Genomic DNA, 7795 nt, shown 5'->3' on the forward strand with positions numbered 1-7795 from the left:
GAGGAGATTTCGTGGCATTCCTGAAACAAAAGAGTAAAACCCCCATGCCATGCTTTTCAAATTGAGTCGGAAGCAGCACTGCTGAATTTATTATGAAGCCGGTAATGTGATAAACCTAAAGCTGTGATTTATAGTCCTGTTATCTCCGAGCTGGCTGAGAATGGAATGTTGGAATGCATCCCAGAAAAATTAGAGTGTTTCAAGCCGATAGAATTTACTTAAGTCTTGCTGTTTGCCTTTTACCTTGATGAAATTTCATGTATTTAAGCTGGTGTGAACATAAATAAAAGAGACTATTGTTTCATGAAGTGTGTCTTTCAGAGTCTTAGAAAAATAAAGAAGCCGTACCCATCTCAATTTGGGATGAAAAGACAACCTGAGTCTGCAGAGAAGGGCAGCATAGAAATCCATCCATCCAAACAAACAAACAAACAAACAAACAAACAAACAAACAAACAAACAAACAAAAAACAGTGTCCAGTTGCTTCTGGATGAGCATAATGTAAAGATAGAAAAGCAAATATTATGGAAACCAGGAAAAGAAAAGGGGAAGTGAAAAGTAAGGGACTTGGAAACAACTTCTGGACTTTGTGCTTGGATTTTATGATATAAATTATTTGATCTTGGGTTTTACCAATGATATAGATTTTTAAAAATCTATATCATTGGTAAAACCCAAGATCAAAGTTTCATCTTTTTCCACCTCGAGCACAAAGTCCAGAGGTGGTTTCCAAGTCAATGTAAAAATATTTGTGAGGGTTTTTTTTCTTTAATCAGGACAGTCAATTTAGCCATCTCAGCTAACTTCATAAGTTTTTGCAGCCATTCATCCATTGTGGAGAACAAATCCTATATTCTCAACTTCCAACTAACACGGATAGCAATATCCTTCACCAGTCCTACCACTGTTTACTTTTATGGGCTTCACAAATACAATCTGCGAATTCCCAGATTAGATAGGAAAACAGATGACTATTAAGAGACAGAAAGATATGTGTGTATTTGTTCAGCAAAATCAGTGAATAAGCTCATAAAATTTACCAATAAGATGTTTGTATAATCTATTATTTCTTGTAAATTGAAAAAATCCATAAAAAATCAAAACCAAAATAGGTCTTAGTACCATGTATGCATCTCATCTCTCTCTTTCGTTTCTTGCCTGAGATGTTTCAGTTTCCATTTCCCCTATTCTGTTTAGTTTATCACCAAAACTAAGAGTCAGTGTATCCATTAATTAAAAATGTCTAAAAGTAATATTTTATTTATTCATTAACTTTACTGAATTTTTAATCTAATTTTTCTGATAATTTGGAGAGGCGGAACAGGGGAAAGCCTTGCCCCAAACTAAGCTGGGAAAATATATGTTGTGGTTAGCACTGGCCCAGCTCCTGCCCCAAGGACTGTGGATGTGGGAGAGACATCTACATGCCACAGGCCTCTTTTACTCCCGGTGGAATCTGCTGATGAAGGCTCCTCTGACCAAGAAGACATGAATGACAGGGAGGAGGAGAGTGTGGCAGACAGCTCAGAAGGAGATCAATTATCTAGCTCCTCCTTGGATTCAGAACAAGAGTTAATGATACAGCCACGCATGTGGAGAGCGATGCATAGGTAGCAACAACTGAGATATTATTATCAAAGAAAATGAGGCCACCTGTAGTTGGGTGGGGCTGTGGTAATTAGTGAGACTGCTATAAATAGCAGCCGGTGGGTTTGGCCATTGTGGAGGATTATCTGATCATTGTGTTTCGTGCCTGCCTTGCTGACTTCGACCTTTGTGTGCTGATTTTTCCCCGCTTTGAAACTAAACCAGGGCAAAGTGTATTTCACTTTGTGAAAGAAGAAGGACTGTGAATTGCCTCACAGCTGCAATCTAAGTATCTCAGAACTGATAAGGGACTTGTACAAATTACCAGTTTGTTTGGAGACGAGTGCTCTTTGCTATACAAAAAGAGTGCTTAGTTTATTTGAATTTTCGGTATAAAGAACATTGTTTTGAATTTTCAAATGTGTGTGTGTCTGAAATTTGTACCTGTTAATTTTCGGGAGGAGTCTACCAGAGAGTTCAACAGAACAATATACAAGAAAAAGAAAATGAAAAGTTTGATTTTCAAGGCCACAAGTGAGTAATAAGTTCCTCCACAACAAAAAATGTAACAATTTGCTACCCAAATTAAAGTGATAAGAAAGTGAAGAAAACCTTCCTTCCTTCCTTCCTTCCTTCCTTCCTTCCAACTTCCCTCCCTCCCTCCTTCCCTCCCTCCTTTCCTTTCTTTTCCTTTCCTTCCTATGCATGCTGGCATTTGTTGACTGCATAAATTATATGGATGAGCTGGGAACAAATCTCATAGGGATTATTTTTCACTTTTACAGCTATGATCACTAGTATTACCGGTGTATTGTTTCATATGATGAGGATAGACATCACTCTAAATTCCAAGTTTCAGGGTAACGCTTATGTAAGATGTTCATAAATTCTCAGTTGTTTCTCATCAGGCACAGCCTCCTTCATTCTTCACTGTTACTTTTTTTTCATTCCAATTGTCACAAACCTAAAAGAAGAAAAATAATAATCTAGTATATTCCTGTGGTGATACAAGTTGCAAACATCTGAGGTACTGACTTGAAATGTTTTAGGGGGGGAAATGCCAATATTATGACTCATGGAAGAACTTCTCTCAACAAGAAAACTCTTTCATGGGAAGAAAATGTCATGGTTACATAACTTTCCCTAATTTAAACTAATTTTGGAAAGATACAGCACAGTCACCGGTCCTTTCAATTGTAGAACTTGTGTCCATTTATTGCAAGGGGAAAGAGGAAATCTGCAAATCTGGGATCACGTTTTTATTAAACAGCTCATGTAACTTAAGGCCTGGATCTAAAGAAATACCCTCCCGTGCAGCCTTTTCCTCGGGCGTGCGCTCCCCATCCCCCTACCAGCCCACAGGGGGGCGGGCAGGGAGCCGCAGGCATTAGAAGGGAGCCGCGGCCGCCCCTGTCTCTCCATGGTGCCTCCGGCCCCCTCGCGCTTCTGGCCTCTTGGCCCTGCCCCCTGCCTGCCCGATCCGCCCCCTCTCCTCCTTCGCCACCTCCTGCCTTGGGCGAGACTTCTCTTGCGGCGGCTGCGGCTGTAGCTGCGGCTTCGGCTTCTCGGGACGAAAGCGCTCCCAGCCAGGGAGCTGCGAGAGGGGCGGGGCAGGCTTTCACGAAATGTATGGAGAAAGCCCTCTCTCGCAGCCCCCTGGCTGGGAGCGCTTTCGCTGCAAGAGAGGGCTTTCTCTGTCCGTTTCGGGAATGCCTGCCCCTCTCCTCTCACAGCCCCTTCGCTGGGAGCGCTTTCGTCCTAGACTTCCAGCAAGGGGGCTGCAGTAGAGGCAGGGCAGGCTTTCCCGAAGTGCTCGGAGAAAGCGCTCTCGCAGCCACCGTTCCCCGAAAGCTGCGCACGCACGCGCACACACACCCCAAAATACACCCCCGCACAGCCTTTTTCACGGCCGCGCACTCCCCATCCCCATGCCAGCCCGTGAGGGGGGGGCGGGGAGGCGCCAGCAGCAGAAGGAAAGGGAGCCGCGGCCGCCCCTGCCTCCCCACAGTTCCTCCAGCCCCTCGGCCTTTCAGCGCTGCCCCCCGCCCACCCCCTCTGCTACTCCGCCACCTCCTGCCTTTCGGCATGGCTCCTCCCGCACCCGGAACACACACCCTGCCCGTCTCACCTTTGCCGAGAGCACTTTCGTCCTGGGCTCTCGGCAAGGGGATTGCAGGAGAGGCGGAGCAGGCATTCTCTCAGCGGAGGCCGGCAAAGGTGATATTCAATGTCGGGGGCGCGCGAGCGGTTGCGCGCGCTCCCTATCCCCCTGCTAGCCCGCTCGGAATATTCAAAATAAGAAAAGCCTTCGCCGGCGAAGGCTTTTCTTATTTTGAATGTTCCGGGGAGCTAGCAGGGGGATTTGGAGCGCGCGCAAACGCCCGCGCCCCCCCGACACTGAATATCACCTTCGCCGGCCTCCGCTGAGAAGAACAGAGAGAGAACGAGAGACAGTGAGAGCAACAGACAGCAAGATAGAAAGTGAGAAAGAGAGAGAGAGAGAGAAAGGGGGGAGAGAAAGAGATAGCAAGAGAGAGAGAACAAGAGAGAGAAAGAGTGTGAGAAAGAAAACAAGAGAGAAAGAGTGAGTGAGAAAGAAAACGAGAGGGAAAGTGAGAAAAAGAGAGAGAAAGAGGGGGGAGAGAGGGAAAGAGAGTGAGAGAAAGCAAGAGAGAGATGAGAGGAAGGAAGAGAGAGAGAGAAGAGTGGAAGGAAGAGATAGAGCAAAATGATAGAAAAAAGGGGACAAAAGAGAAATGAGAAAATGATTGAGGCAGAGAATGACAGGAAAGAAAGAAAAACAGAGAGAGAAGTGACTCTTGATTTAAAGCATATGGTAAAAGCACTTAAATAATAACAGGAAAAAAACCCAGCCCTCACCTGTTTTTATTAATAGTTATGTTTTTGGTTTTGCTGGTTGATTTAGTTTTAATAGTAATGGATTTTGATTTTTTTTAATTATTAATTTCTTTTAATAAAAAAGAAGGGATTTTTTTCTTATTTATTTATTTATTTATTCTTCTATGCCGCCCAGTCCCAAAGGGACTGTCGCTCAGACACTATACTTTTCCGCCCACACCGGAAAAAAATTAGAGGGTACATTGCTCGCAGCCCCCTCGCTGACAGAGAGAGAGGAGGAGAGAGAGAAAGTAAGTGAGAAAGAGAGAGAGAGAAAGGGGGAGAGATAGCAAGAGAGAGAAGAGGAAGAAAGCAAGAGAGATAGAAAGAAAGAGAGAGAGAGAAAGAAAGCAATAGAAAGAGAGAAAGAAAACAAGAGAGGGAGAGAGAAAGTGAGAAAAAGAGAGAGAGAGAGCAAGAGGGGGAGAGAGAAAGAGAGAGAAATGACTCTTGATTTAAAGCATATGGTAAAATGCACCCAAATAATAAGAGAGGAAAACCCCCAGCCGTTTGTGTGTGTGTGTGTGTGTTTGTGTGTGAACTCTTGAACCATTTCCAATAGCTCACCTGTTATTGGAAATGGTTAAAGAGTTCACACACACACACACACACACAAGGGGGAAGGAGACAGGGATAGAAAAAGAGAAGATAGTGATAATAGTAATAGATTTTGGTTTTGTTTTATTATTAATTTCTTTTAATTAAAAAAGGGAATTTTTTTCTTATTTATCTATCTATCTATCTATCTATCTATCTATCTATCTATCTATCTATCTATCTATCTATCTATTTATTTATACTTCTATGCCGCCCAGTCCCAAAGGGACTGTCGCTCAGACACTATACTTTTCCACCCACACCGGAAAAAAATTAGAGGGAACATTGGATGGATGACTGAAAAATCTGAAAAAAATTTACCTCAGCGTTTGTTTTTATATATTGTTTCCCAGTCCGGCTCTTTTATTGCAGTAGAAACCCTCTGATTTCTCTCTCTCTCTCTCTCTCTCTCTCTTTCTCTCTCTCTCGCACAAAGCTACCGCTTCATTTCCCCCCCCCCCATTTTGCTGCCTCCCTCACCCTCTTCATCCCTTCTTCTATCATCCCCGTGAAGGGGGCAGCCACCCTGGCTGGCAGGCAAGGCATTGGGAGAATCTGGGAAGCTGCAGCGCCTTTTCAAGGCAGCGCAAGGAGGGAAGTTGGTTGGTTCCTCCTTTGAACCAACTCAAATCCGAACCCAGTTTGCCAAATGAGGTTCTCTCTGGTTCCTCTGCCCCTGGGTGTGACTCTCCCTCTCCTTCTGCCCTGGCACCCAGTGCTCGGCTGTCTTGGGCAGAGTCCCCTGCCGGGAGGAAGTGACTCCCGGACAGATGGATGGCTCTTTCCCTTGAGGGCCCTGGGAGGGGAGGGCCCTTGAAGGTTCACTGCAGGTGCATCCCCTCCCTCTAAACCAGTTCCTTGAGGAAACTTTGCTCTGTGCGCTGCAGCTCGGTTTGGTCTTCTTTGTGGCTTCCAAGTTTTTTCACAGCACCGGCGAGTAGAATCTGCCGGAAAAAACTTGGAAACTGTGAAGAAGGAAGTTCAGTTTCCATGCTGCCCAAAATTGGCCGATGCGGAGTGTGGAAGCTGAGCTGCTTGCCAGGTGGTCCCTTCAAGCCACGTGATCACCTGGCATCAATGGATGAAGCGCTGGTCCTTCTAGTTCCAACGCAATCTCCAGCCGGCATTTAAGCCACCAACCGGTATTTCTTTCAAAAAATCAGGACTTTTTAAAAATGACAATTGCTAAAAAGTGGGACTGTCCCGCCAAAAGCGGGATGTTTGGTCACCTTATAACAGCCTCCATTGCAATGTTCCTCTCATGTTATAAAAATCACATTTCACAGAATAATAGAATTGGAAAGGACCAGATAAGTCCATGATGGCAAACCTGTGGCATGTGTGCCACAGGTGGCACATGAAGCCATATTGAGGGCATATTGTCAATCAAGAGGCAGGAAGCAGCATGGCATCAAGTGGGAAGGTACTTCTCTAGGACAAAGCCTGGCCCTTCCTTTTATTATCGTCAGGTCACATACCATTAGTCATCAAGTTACATCTCATTGGATATTAGAGAACACTTTTACAGAATCCCATTGGTTGGTTGATGCATGGGTGGGCTTGTGCTTTACCTCGTGGACAGTGAATGATCAATTATGTTGCTGCTTTAAAGCCCATTGTCTACATGCTTTATGGAGGACTCCTCCAGAGCTGTTTGCAACTGATATGGAAGGATGTCTTCCAGGGGAAGGGAGGAATTTATTTATTTATTTATTTATTTATTTATTTATTTATTTATTTATTTATTTATTTATTTATTTATTTATTTATTTATTTATTTATTTATTTATTTATTTATTTATTTATTTATTTATTTATTTATTTATTTATTTATTTATTTATTTATTTATTTATTTATTTATTTAGATTTGTATGCCGCCCCTCTCCGCAGACTCGGGGCGGCTCACAACAAAGTGAAAAAACAATCTACAACAAATCTAAATTACTGTTTAAAAATATTTAAAAGACCCCATTTTCTAAACACACATACATACAAACATACCATTCATAAATTGTATCTGCCCGGGGGAGATGTTTCAGTTCCCCCATGCCTGGTGACAGAGGTGGGTCTTAAGGAGCTTACGAAAGGCAAGGAGAGTAGGGGCAGTTCTAATCTCCGGAGGGAGTTGATTCCAGAAGGCTCTTCCCCTGGAGCCCGCCAACTGACATTGTTTAGTTGACGGGACCCGGAGAAGGCCCACTCTGTGGGACCTAATCGGTCGCTGGGATTCATGCAGCAGCAGGCGGTCTCGGAGATATTCTGGTCCAGTGCCATGAAGGGCTTTAAAGGTCATAACCAACATGTATGGAATGTCATGTATCAGCTTAATTGTTGATCTGGTGCTTTATCACAGGATATCAATTAATCCCATGGTATGCCAACCAGAGAAAACCTCCATCCTGTCTCCACAGGGCACATGAAGTGTTGCCCTATATCAACTCCAGTGCCCATGTGCGTGCTGGCCAGCTAATTTTTGGCATTTTGGGGGGCAGGAGGAGGCTGTTTTTGCCCTCCCCGGGCTTCAGGTAAGCCTCCTGGAGCTTGGGAAAGGCGAAAAACAGCCCAATGGGCCTATTGGAAGTTTGTTTCCACACTTCCAGTAGGCCCACTGTGCCCATTTTTCACAATCCGCAGGCTTCAGGAGGCTTTCCTGAAGCCTAGGGAGAGCAGAAATGACCCAACGGGTTTACTGGAAGTCTGGAGTCTTCTGT

The sequence above is a fragment of the Erythrolamprus reginae genome, chromosome 2 (assembly GCF_031021105.1).
Source record: "Erythrolamprus reginae isolate rEryReg1 chromosome 2, rEryReg1.hap1, whole genome shotgun sequence".
Taxonomy (NCBI): Eukaryota; Metazoa; Chordata; class Lepidosauria; order Squamata; family Dipsadidae; genus Erythrolamprus; species Erythrolamprus reginae.